The sequence below is a fragment of the Astatotilapia calliptera genome, chromosome 3, assembly GCF_900246225.1.
Source record: "Astatotilapia calliptera chromosome 3, fAstCal1.2, whole genome shotgun sequence".
NCBI classification, from domain to species: Eukaryota; Metazoa; Chordata; class Actinopteri; order Cichliformes; family Cichlidae; genus Astatotilapia; species Astatotilapia calliptera.
The window spans coordinates 49,548,950-49,562,824 of record NC_039304.1 but is presented as its reverse complement, the minus strand read 5'-3'; the positions used below and the strand labels follow the sequence as shown (position 1 = coordinate 49,562,824).

The 13,875-nt window shown below is 39.4% G+C and overlaps 1 pseudogene; it reads right to left on the bottom strand.

The window, feature by feature from the left end:
- Positions 1 to 10,339, bottom strand: part of LOC113015543 (neural cell adhesion molecule 2-like) — a 298,755-nt pseudogene extending 288,416 nt beyond the window's left edge.
- Between the last annotated feature and the right edge of the window lie 3,536 nt (positions 10,340 to 13,875).

Sequence of the window (13,875 nt, the reverse complement as noted above, 5' to 3'; positions counted from 1 at the left end):
GTTTAAAATATATATAAGTAACAGAAAAACAATGAAATCATGTTCCCGGTGTTCACTGCCTACTAGAGAAAAACAAAAAAAGGCATCAATCAACAAAAGTCTCATATCAGTACAGATCAGTGTGGGCAGTGAGTGATCTGAACTTCTATAATTTTACACATTTGTCATGTAGAAAACTGAGATGTGCTCATTTTTAGTTGAAAAAAAAAAAACCAACTGGTAGAAGAGTACGAGTAAGTCTTCAAACAAGTTTTATCCTAAAAGCAGCACTTGATGTGCACCAACTACACTGTGATCATGTACAAAATATACACTACATTTAAATAACCCAGTAAAGTCATGTGTCCACTGTGCAGCTGTGTTGATATAATGAGTGAATGATTTGATCTTTTCACTGCCTGCTGTGTTTCCTCGACTCCTGAGCAAAGATAAAGAGTCAGTTCAGACCTGCAGTTGGTCCTCGTGGTGTTTTGAACTTGAATTCAGCCTGATTTGTTTTTCATGTCTTCTCCTCCATCATCAGTTATCAGGAGAGCAGACAGTCAAAGTACAAGAATTCAAACAAACACAGAGATTCTACTTACAGAGCAGACACAGCACAGATGTTTCCTTCATCGTCCTTCTCACTCATTTGAGCTTTTTGTCATTTCTGTCACTGACACCAAGTAAAGCCCGCCCTCTTCCTCTGAGCACCAGCTTTTCATTGGTTCAAACTAAATTTTAAAATAAGAAAAAAGTGATTAAAATTGCCTTTAACATTTATCAGTTCCCTCAGATTAAAGGAAATCATAAAAAAAACCCTCAGATGTCCTCTGCTCTCAGTGATCTGTAGTTTGGTTGATGAACAAATCCATGTCCATGTAGTTACGTCCCCCTCAGTGAGAGAGGCAGATATGAGCACAGGAATCAAACCAGGGACGCTGCTGTTATGGAGCTGAACTGGAACCATTCAGACACTGAGGCCCTCTGAACACATTTTAATTACAGCTGTGCAGAGACACACTGATGACTGACTGGAACACTATGATTCACATTTTACATTAACACCATCCTCACACATGGTTTATATATGACCACTAGAGGGAGATGTTGGACTTTACATACTAACATGGAAACAAGCAGATCATCAGTGATGCTTCATCAGTGTGATGACTCCTCCCACTCTGCTTGTTTCTTCCTTTCCTCTTTCTCATTTCCCATCTTGCATCCTTGATTCTTCTCCTCGTGTTTTTCACGATTTTCTCATTTCTCTAATTTGTCCCTGTGAAATGAATGGACCCCACTCAGCCTCAGGTGGCAGTTGTGTTGGGGTTTTTTTACACAATACATCCTTTCTTTATGTTGGGAGGTCAGCTTTTCAGCTGCTTCTCCACTCCTAACTCAGCTGCTCTCTCGAGCCCCTGTGTCATTGAAATAGGGACAGTCTGATTACTGAGTGGCAGCAACTGCCCCACCAGCCACCCTGGCACTGTCACTTGAGCCCACTGCACCACCTCCTCCACGGCAGTGGAGCCAGAGACCGCACCAACTAACCCCTACCATAGTCCCCTTGTCTCTTCTGTTTCCTGCCTTTGTTCTGATTGCCCTTAATTTAAAAAAGTATAAGGTATAAGGTAAAAGGACTCCTAAAGGATCCACCTTTGCATGATTCCAACCCCTCCTGCCAGGACGTCTGAGCTCCAGTTTTGGTGAGATTTTAGATGATTTTAGATTTTATTTGGATGCTACTGATTGGCCTTTATCTGTGTCTGTGTGATGATGATGAAAGACATCAACAAAATGCAACACAAACTCTCATAGAGGACATAAAGACAGAGAGATACATGTTTTAAAATGACATAGAGCAGGTGCATCTAGTACACTTAGAGCGGCCGCAAAAAACGTGACATACAACAGGGGCGGAGCGTGGGGGTGGCTTACTGAGCTTAAGCCCGGGTTGTTTTGTCAGAAGCCTGGGGTATTTTGGAGTGCAATTTTTTCATAGTTAGATGCCTGGCTGACAACTGTATAAAACAAAAAGTACACACAATATTCGAAGCACATAGTGCACACTGTGGGAATTTACGACTGTGCGTGAATCCCCCCCTGATATTGGTATGATCCGAGCTCAGGCACTAAGCGACTGAGCGAGGGGGCGGGGCAGCTGCTGCCTGTGAGTGCGCTGTTGGAGAAACGGAGCCAGCCATACTAAGGAGAGCTTAAGTTTGAGCAGGTACCAAAGCAAATCATTCGTACCGTACAAATAATGTAAATATGACGGTGCATCACGAAAGATTGATATCAAACTGATCACTTGACCCATATGACGTTACTTGCTCTTCAAGTTAATCAACAAATGGCGAAATGAAAAGCCGAACAAATGCTATTTTTTTTAGAGTCTTAGCTTACGTGTGTTTATTTCATATTTTCAGTTCTTACCCTCCCCGACTAAATCGGTTTCAGTTATGTACTGAAATATAAGAATGGACATTAGAGGCTTCTTTCAAAGAAAAAACTCAGGTAGATGTTATTTTATATATTATGCTTTGTATGTTGTTCAGTATATTTGTATGCAAAACAAGAGGAATTTCAGTACACAGCAGGATATTCACATCTGTAACCAGATATTTACATACACTTTAGGGAGAAAACATAAAACATTTTTACTGTACAACATCAATTTAGAGTAAACTTTTGTTTTAGATAAATATTGAAATATATTTTGAATTAGTTAAATGTCACAATAAAGAGAGACAGAGCTTTCTGTTTTTTATCACTTTCATCAAATTTAGGAGTACATGTACACTAAGTTTGTTAATTAATAAGAAAACTCCAGACGATTCCATTCTGAGCTGAAGAAGCTTCTGATTGGTTAGTAGAGTCCATGTGAGTAAACAGGTGGCACAGCTGTGGATGCATATAAGGCAAAACACAGAGCCTGTTTCTTTGACATGGGAACATCAAGAGATGTCAACCAAAACACCAGGAAAAGAACTGTGGAGCTCCATAAGTGTGGCTCAATTTTGAATACAATTTGGTGCCATTTGCTATTAAGAAATACAGATAGTTTCTCTCTTTACTCTTAAAGTTAACAAATATGTTTTTTATATTTATCAATCTAAAAAAAAACATTTAGTCTGATTTGATGTTACAATTAAAAAAGTGTTTGTTTTGATCTGAAGAGTTTGTAAATATCTGGTTTCAACTGTATATTTTATGATTGTCAGCACAAAGAGAGAGAGAGAGGAACAGAGAGGGAGAACAGACAGAACAGAGATGAACAAGAGCAGGTGAGACTCACATGTTAGTCAAATGGTTGTTTACCAAAAGTATCAGCGTATCATAGATACTCATGTATCTCGTACCTAGTGTTTCTTTTTAGGTTTGCTATTTTTCAAATTCTATATTTATTAAGTTCTGCAGGCTTGTTTGCACAACAAGGCTAAATAATTATATAAACTTTTCTGAATCTAAATATTGTACTTTGGTAGATTTAAAAAAATAAGTGTAGTGCAGGTCTATGATGATTTTTAGTGCTACTATCATCTAGTTCTGATTCTGGTTCTGTCTTGGTTAAGTCCTCAGTAGTCCTGATTTTGAACTGTTGTAGTCCTGTTTTAATTCTGGATCAGTTCTGCGTCTGGTTGAATTGGGGTTTAGTCCCTGTGTCTTGATGCAGCCCCGACTTCGTTCTGTCTTGCTGCTTAATTAAAAAACTAGTTTAAGGTGTTCTGCACATGTGATATATATTTTTCCCTACATGAAGTCATTCTTTTTTGAACAAAACTCAAAACAGAGCCAATTAATCTTTCAGTCATTTCTACCCCCCCCCCCCCCCCCCCCCCCCCCCCCAAAAAAAAAAAAAAAATCCCACATGCATACTACCCTTTGGGCTAAACCCCGGGTGTTTCAAATGTCTGGCCAGCGACAATTTTTCGATCCTTCGCTCTAGTTAGCAGTGAACGCAGTGCAAGGTGTATCTGATGTGAATGGCCCTTATCTCACAGTGCACTGAAGAAGTACTGTCGCCATCCTCCGTCTTCAAAATGTATTACCCTTTCAGGACATAAATCTCGGTAAAGAAAAACCACTCCTGTTCTGAAGGCAGGACTGATATGCATTTTTTTGCCTCACCACTAGAGGGCGCGGCCGTTTTGTGAGTAATGTTTGACTGGAATGAAAAATGGTGTTCATAGAGGTGAATCAAAAGTTATGGTTGGGAGCAGGGCCGTGCAGAGAGGTTTAAAGGGGCGGGTGCTCAAAGTTAAAAAGGGGCACATTGAACCAGGCTGAATAACAACAACACACATTCATCAAGAATCTAATATCTAATAATCTAATAATAGCAAACGTAGCCGATGTTTTACCTGATGGGTACAATGTTGCTGTTGAGGGGTTGCTGTGGATAGTGCTGGAGGGCAGGGCTGTGTTGATCTGAGACTGTAGACATTAAAAAGTCCATAGGAGAGATGGTAGCTGATTAAACAAGTGTCATGAGATAATAACAAAATGCAAAGATTGGTGACAGCGCTTGGAACCATAAGGCAACAAAAAACTGTGAGAAATAAACTAGACTGTGAATCACTCTTTGCTTCTCTTCTTCCTTCCATCCCATTATTTCATATCACTCTCCACTTGCTGTCTATCTGAGAACAAGGCACAATTTGCTATTGCAATAAACTATAATCTAATTATCCACACCTAACAACTCTTGCACTTAATCTATAATAAAATGATGACAGAAAAATGTTATAGCACAAGTCTTTGACTTTATTTATTTTCTGCTGTGTTTTACTTGCATCTATTTGAAAGACTGAGTGTAAACACAAAAATATATATTTTATGTGCTGGAATGTGCAGAAAATAGGTCTAAATATTAAACAAATTTCTTCCAGTCAGTGAATGTTGCATATAATTTAATTTTTGCTTGATGCATAAAGTTAAAAGATTAAAGCTAATAAAACAAATTTTATTAGTTTTAATAGACTTATTAGACTTTTCCATTTGATTACCTTTTGTATGATGGATTATCCAGAAAAAGTAGAATTGGGCTGAAAGATCTATTTCTTTATCACCTCTTCAGGTTGTAAATCGTGTTTTTAAAAAGTAACTAAGTAACTAAGTAATTAATTACTTTTGAAAATAAGTAATCAGTAAAGTAACGGGATTACTTTTTGGGGGAAGTAATCAGTAATTAGTTACTGATTACTTTTTTCAAGTAACTTGACCAACACTGGCTGTGACCAGCACTACCTGTGCAGTTAATAAAAGGACAGGTAATGTTTGTCGCGCTGTTGCACACACAGCTCGCTCGTTTGTTTCAGTTCGTCAGTTGCAACAAGACAGCTTACCAACGTGTACGTAATAAGCTGATACTCCTGGGTGCTACACACTACAGTGTACGCTGTACACCTACTTACTGGTTGTGTCGCATCAGTCTGTGTCTCTGAGTTAACTTGTGTTTCTCCTACAGCTCCGGACCGCTAAAAATGCGCGTGCTCTTTGTGAGCTCGTTCCCGGCTCGTAACCAGCGCGTTCTGCCGTCAAGGGCGACCATTGGTTAGATGTGATCATGTGACTGATGCAAGCCAGATCCTTTTATTTAGCAAAACTGTGATTAATAGTTAAATATTATTGTTGAGGGGCACAGACAGGACTCCGCACGCACACACACATAAAAAAAAAAAATAATTTTTTTTAAAAGTTGCCTCAACAAAAGGGCACTTTGGGCACCCATCAGGAAAGGGGCGGGTGCTCAAGCCCCTCTAGCCCCCCTGCACGTGCCTGCCCACAACCACACTAAATCTGCCATTAAAGAGCTGAACGATCATCCCCTGGCCTTGTCATTTTCTGGAGGGTCATAGTGGCACTTGACCTGTGCAAGTGCCACCACTGCGATCACCACTGTAGAACCTCACATCAGAAATCACCATAACAACTCCATATGCTAAACCCATCTGTTCTCTGATTGGCTTCTTAGATTTGTGATTGATATGACATTGACCAATCAGTTGAGAGGAAGGAAAGACAGGTCAAAATGTATCCTTGGAAGTTGAAACTCACACACAAGCGAAGAAAGATGAGCACAGAGTTTCAAAAGTAGTTTTATGCATTTTATGCATTTAGTTTTATGTATCTGTAACCGGACCTTAAGAATTTAATTGTAACTTGTGTAAATATTGTTACATACACAAATTTTTATCTGGAGATGCACAAACATAAAATTTTTGGATATTTCGGTTTACAAGGTTACAAAACTCAGTTCACAACTATGCAAAATATTAATGACCACAATTTCAGCTCATATAGCTGTCTGAATGTGTTCAATGTGTTCTGCTTTTATTATTTACATGTACTCGTTCAGTTTGTCATGTTCACTCTTTAATGACTACATGGCACATAAATTTATTTAAATTTGACTTTCTGTAAAAATTAACAGTGTGTTAGCATTCAGGATGATTAGCTAGACATGCATGCAAAATTATCCAACATTTTATGCACTCTATCAAGTTTACGTCTCTCACACACACACACACACACACACACACACACAAAACAAGTATAACCCTGCCGTATGGAGTGACACATCAGTGACCAATGGTTTATGTTGAAGAATACCATATAAGAAAACAGCCTTTGAATAGCTGTCCACTGTAGTGACCGCTATTTGTGAAAGGGTTAAACCAAAGCAATGAGCACAGCATCCCAGGTTGAAAAGACGGTCTCTCAAGTGATGAACCTTCGATGGAACAGACTCGTTTGTGATCACACCGTAAAGGCTACAAAATATACAAAACAAAAATACCATTGGTAACTGCAACAGTGTGTTACCTTTGTCCTTATTTATTAACCATAACTGAATTGAAACTGAAAATTATTACACCTTTCAATCCCTTGAATCTCTACATTGATTGCCATTTGTTATATTTTATACAAAAAAAAACTAGACATCACGAAAACACAAAAGGGAAATTAACCATATTTACAAATTTACATTTTAAAATTTTCCCTGCAGCAGAAGTTAAGTAGACGTTGGAAAGTGTCAGAGTGTCAGGATCAGACTGAGAGAAATGTCTGAGTCTAAGCTGGATCAACTCAAACTGACTCTCTGGATCAATAATCAGTTTGATGAAGCTGTTGGCTCATTTTCTCTGACTTGCTGTTTGGAGCTCGACATTGATGTCCTGGCTAGTCTGTGACGGTTTTCTGGTCTGAAATAGGGAAAGAACACAGAGCAGAGAGGTTAAAGGTCAAAGTACAATTATGATCAGAATGATTGACTTTAAATATTTTGTTTATTTCCTTTGACATTTGAGTTTTTAGTCATGTTGGATTTAATGAACCTCTGAACATCCAGCAGGTCACCAGTGACCCACTGAGGGGGAATTTTAGCCTCATGCTAAACATGCAAAGTGTCAGAAACTACAAGCCAGAGTAATGTGTTAGTGAGCTGTGTCGGACAAACAGTCAGAGTCGTCTCTCTCACCAACCTGGTTAAATCACCATGGTAACGTATGCTGAACACATGTAAATATGGAGCTGAACATTATTTATTTATTTATGTTTGTTCTTTAACAAAAGTTCAATAAAAGTTTCAGAGTATCAGGATCAGACAGAAATCTCTGAGTGTGCAGCTCCATAAATCTGCAGTTTGATAACAATCATAACACTGAGCTGTAAAACACCATCAGCTGTATTTAATGAAAAGATGATGAAAGTCAGTTAAAGAGAGGTTTGTTATACACACTTTGTTTTTCTTCCAGTCTGCTGCATTCAACACACACAAAGTTCATAGAAACATGAAAGAGCTCAGTTTGACTTGGACAACATTTCTGCATCCAAACTGAGTCAAAGCTCGTTCATTTGTAACTGATCGATGATCCTGAACACAAGCAGGCAGATTATTGATCGTCTATAATCCACAGACCTTCATCTGCACTCAGATCATCACACAGCGTTTGTGTTGTCACTTCATTCAGTGTGTGTAGCAGCTGATCTCAGGTCTGTGTTGTTCATCTCTCACAGAACAAGTTCTTACAATCAGCTGAACCTGAAGCTCCAACACAAAAACACTCACTGACTCTGAGATCAGAGCTCAGAAATTCATGTATGTTTGTAACACAGTTTGACTTTGTGTCAGTAAATCTCATGAACAGCCTGAAGATGAATAAACTGTAGTTCAGAGTCACTGACAGACAGCACAGACACACACTGTTGGTCTGAGTCTGAACATGATGATCATCAGAGAAATAACATCAGACTCTGAACATCCAGCTTTCTACTGCTGGATGTTCACCATCATTTATTTATCTTTCTTTGTGTTTGTTCATCTGACTCACATTCATGCTGAAGATGCTCTGCTACATGTGGATCAGCAGGATTCAGATTACATCTCCTGTAGATCAGGAAACCAACAGCAACAAGAAGAAGAAGCACTGCAGAAACTGACAGACCAACAATCAGTCCAACAGATCCATCCTCCTTCTCTTTGTCTTCATCCTTCTCTTGTCCTCCTGGCTGACCTGCAGGTGAGAAACAGGTGTCAGCTGTCAGGTAGGTGATGAGTGAAGAACAGAACAGAATCCGTTTGCTCTTCAAACTGCTGTCAGACATTATCTACTGCACTCTGATCACATCACTCAGACCAGCTGCTTTCTACAAAGTCTCATCAGCAACATCTTTAGAAACAAACATCAACAAGCAGGAAGCAGCTTCACCTCTGATCACACACACACTCAACTCTACTCACTCACCTGGAGGAACAACAACCAGGTCGGTGCTGTTGATTAGAGTCATAGGTCCTCTCACTCGCTGGACAACATGACACTTGTATGTTCCAGCATCATTAACCGTCACATCCTTCAGAATCAAAGACACGTCTCCATCCTTCATCTCTTTGTCCTGCAGATCCACCCGGTTCTTAAAAGATGGATGCTGCTCATCTGGAACAGGGTGACCGTCCCGGTACACAAACACATATTCATCTTCCAGGTCAGCTCTCGTCCACTCTACAACTATGATGTTGTTGTTTGCAGCTCGACATGTCAGAGTGACGTCCTGTCCAGACTCAGCTGTGATGGCTTTCTGGTCTGAAAGAGGAAACAACACAGAGCAGAGAGGTTAAAGGTCAAAGTACAGCTGTTCACTTCTACAGCAGCCAATCAGAAACACACAATAAAAGATTGTCTTCTGTTATTAGATGATGATCTTTGATTGTGTTTCTTCTTGTGTCCCTTCAGGCGTCACCACAGCGAGTCTTCTCCTCCTCCTCACCTGATCCCGAGCATCTTCATCAGGGCTGATTTGTGACAGAAGGACAGCAGCAAGAGTGAAAGGGAAGGTTTGAAGATGGCAGTGAGCTGCTGTCATGTTTGCTTTGGAGACTCTGACACAAAGACAGGAGGCCGAGCTGAACATGTTCAGATTTTCATTGAGAGCAGAATGGACGAGATTATGAACGAGTTCATCAGAGGGAAGCTCAGGCTGAGACGTTTGGAGACAAAGTTCATGAGCAAAGACTGAGACGGATGAAAAACATCATCTGAAAAACAAATCTTTGGTTTTAGAATCTGTTAGTTTGATAAAATGTTGTTGATGGACGAGTTCATTGAGACTCTGGATGTCTGTCAGACTGAGTCACTGCTTTTTATTGTAACAGCTGTACTGATGCTCCTGAATCTGGCCTCTGACACAAACCTCCAAACAGTAAGAATGAAAAAAGAATAAAACTATTAAAACTCTTCAAGCAATAAATAATCAAACCTGAAAAAGAAGAAAATCATCTGGAAACTAAACTGAACTAAACACAAAAAGTCCAAATGGAATAAAAACTCAAACTAATGAGAAAAAACTACAATAACTCTGTTCCACAAACAACAACATGTGCTGATAATAAGTGAACATAATGTGTGAGAGAAAGCAGCCTCTCATTATAAGACACTGTGAGTCTCTGCATGCTGCCTTTATGGAGCTACAGCTGTTTGTGTACACTGAACAAGAAGCTTTGTAGCTGCATCCTGACTCCTGACACTACAACACATCACACTGACACACACATTACACTTCTTTGTGTCTGTGCTGCAAACTGCACCAACACACAGACTCCACCCAGCTTTGTGTCGATCGCAACACTGAATGAGTAACAAACTACTTCTTAGAGAAATATAATCAGCATGTAAACCAGACTGAGACTCTTTATCTCAGAAATAAACTCAGTTTAGTTTCTATCAGTTAAATCTCACCTGCAGAGACGAACATGACAAACATCAGCGTGGAGCAGAGCGACGCAGTTACAGCAGACATGTCCGTGTTCTCTGTTTCTGCTGATCTGACTCTTAGTTTGTTCTAAATGTCTGAGTCTGTTGGTATTTTCACTGAATAACTGAACCTGAGTTTAAACCTGACTACATCAGATTACATTTAAAGTTTAAATAAAGCTAAAGCTGCGGCTCAAACTCTTCCGTGTCTCGTGAGGACGTTAGAGTGACGTTTGGTAGGTTGGACTGAGGATGAGCAGAAATAAGTGCGTCGTAACAAACGAGGCAAAGTGTCAAAGTTTTAGTGCTCAGTTCTTGAACGATCTCCACAGAACAAAATCAGAACCTCTCATATGTCGGTCATCATGTATGAACAGTTTGTGTTACAGTCGTTGAAGCTGAAGTACATTTTGTTTCTGATGGCAGTTTGATTCTCGTTTCATCGTCACAAACAGAAAAACTGAAATAATATGAAACTAAGTCTCAGGGAAATATTTTTACTGTGCAGCCAAAACTTCCTGTTTTATCTCAGAGTTAAATCTCACCTGCTGAAACAAACACGACAAACAGCAAAGCGGAGCAGAGCGACGCAGTTACAGCAGACATTTCCGTGTTCTCTGTTTCTGCTGATCTGACTCTTAGTTTGTTCTAAATGTCTGAGTCTGTTGGTATTTTCACTCAATAACTGAACCTGAGTTTAAACCTGAACACATCAGATTACATTTAAGGTTTAAATAAATCTGAATGTCCCTGAGGGTTAGAGCTGATCTGTTGTTCAGCTGCTCGTTTAAACTCAACACTTCCAAGACAAGCGTCACGTACGGAAGATGCTTTGAAAGTCTGATATGTTCGACCAATATAATTTGAATTTTCTACCAATGATCTTTCAGGCTTTTCATGGTTAACATCCACTGAAATGAGTTGTTTGAAAAGGTTAGTGATGTTGCCACGACCATACATGCCAACCCTCACGATGTTTCCAGGAGAATTTCAGTGCCCATCCCGAAAATCTCCCGATTTTCCACCCGGAAAACAAAATTGAAAAATCATATCGCAGAATTCTTAGCGCGGCCCAGCCAATTCCAGTTTCCAACAATGGCGGCAGCTGCTTAGTTTTAATATTACTCTTATTTCTCTTTCTGGGTCGCAAAAAAACTTTTAACACATTTTGAGGAGAGAATGTAGCTGTGTAAACTTCAAATATCTGAGCCGATCGACACATCGTCTTCAAACCCCCGCGGGCTTTCGCTACTCGGGTTAAACATGATATATGAGTCACTTTGATAACTTAAAAATGTTATTGTTTGGCTTTTTTCAATGTTTTATTTGTTTGCGGGTAAAACGGTTTGGCTGAGATTAAAGTTATTAGATTAAATTAAATTTAACTTTATTAATCCCTCAGGTGGGTTCCTCTGGGGTTTTCACACAGCTGAATAAACGTCAAACAGAAAACTGATTAAACAAAGTGTGAGACGGTCGAGAGTTTAAATCAGCGCCCGGTTATATTTTCGATAGCAAGGAGCAGAGTCTCAGGTGGAAGCAGCCTCTGAATTTGGACACCCCCGCTGTTTCCGGGCCGGCCAATAATAACGGTGACATTTAATGTATTTTATCCGATAAAGAAACACTGTAAAATGTATTTATCACCCCCCCACACCCCAACAGCCCTTTTGAATTGTCTCCCTAATTCTGAGGTCTCAAGGTTGGCAAGTATGGCCACAACACCTCACTCTTGGAGCACTTTTTTGCCACATGTATCGCAAACCACGTCTCAGCTGTTTGTGGAGGTAAAATACGTCCGCACAATTACGTTCAACCATTGTTGTGAGCGCGCGCGCCAAGGGGCTGCGAGACATTTATACAGCCATATTTCGCACATGACTATGAAAGGCGGAAGAGGAAGTAGTTCCTTTGAATGTAGACAATCCGAATGTTATAGTTTCTTTCCACTGTGTTCCTGTTAATGATAAACTACAAATTTACTCTAAATTACTAAAATATTAATGTGAGAATCGATTCTAGAACATAAATGATTGGTATCGGAGGAATCGATATTTCAGGATGATCCGCACATCACTAGTACGCACCGTACGTAATGCGCGTACTTCAAGCGTGCGATCGCTAAATTGGAACAGACTCCACCCAGCCTTGTTTCGCTCCAGATACTGAATGTATAAGAAATTCATTCTTAGAGAAATAAACCAGACTGAGATTCTCTATCTCAGAAATAAACTCAGTTTAGTTTCTATCAGTTAAATCTCACCTGCAGAGACGAACAGGACGAACATCAAAGTGGAGCAGAGCGACGCAGTTACAGCAGACATGTCCGTGTTTTCTGTTTCTGCTCATCTGACTCTTAGTTTGTTCTAAATGTCTGAGTCTGTTGGTATTTTCACTGAACAACTGAACCTGAGTTTAAACCTGAACACATCAGACTAAATTTAAGGTTTAAATAAAGCTGAAAGTCACTGAGGGTTAGGACGGATCTGTCGTTCAGCTGCCCGTTCAAACTCAAAACACTTTCGATTTTCGATTTCGTCTCTTATCGAAGTTGCGTCGGGGTGACGTTTGATGTGTTGGATTTTCTAGCAATGATATCATACTTCTGACTTTACAGGGTTAACATCCACTAGAAAGGAAACTACATTTTAAATGAAGTCTCACTCGTTTTTGAAACAGTTTTTCTGTTTAAACATTTTTGTGGGTGGATGCTGACTCTTTCACGCAGAGTGGTCACTGCAGTACAGCTGTGGACAGCTATTCAAAGGCTGTTTTCTTGCATTTGTGTCAGTGTTGATGGTATACTTGTACATAAACCACTACATTGGACACTGATGTGTCACTCCATAACCTCACTGGTGGTTTAATGTTACCATAGATGTATGGCGTGTTTTATTGTAACTATTATGCATGAATTGTGACAACCTCAATCGGGATTTTTTGTTAAGTATTTTTATTTATCTATTATATAAATAAAGATAAAGATGAATAAAAAATACTTAAGGAAAAAAATCTAATTCACGTTGTCAAAATTCGTGCATGACAGGGTTAAGTGAACTGTAACCATGGCAACTGAAACTTTTTATATAAAAGACTGAAAGTGGTTTTAGAAAAAGACAGCAAACACTTACCGTTGTTCTTAAGAGATCTGTTAAATCCCAAAACACTCTTCTGATCATCAGGATGGAACAAAAATCCATGTAAAGATAAAAAGTGTGAGATTGGTTTAATCCATCTGCTTTTTCTATAGGTCCAAAGGAACACTTACACTTACTTACTTCTTACACTTACACACTTACTTACTTCTTACACTTCTTACAAACTGCTTTAACAAAGCTCCAAAGGAAACTACTTAAGGTTTGTTCAGCACAAGCATTTTTTTAAGAAAGTAAACAATTCAAACATTCAAAGAAATAAATGAACAAGTTCATCTTTGGGTGAACTGAACAAACCAAGGGCGTAGATTTAGCATGGACGGAAGGGACATGTCCCCACCAATAATTTGATGTCTTCGAGTAAAGAAAAACAAACCCATAGAAAGAAAAAACCGATCTGTCACCGTCTCATTCACCCAGCGGTGCAGAAAGAGTTAAATTACGTCCTCTACTGGAGTCTACCTCACGTGACAAATATGGCCAAT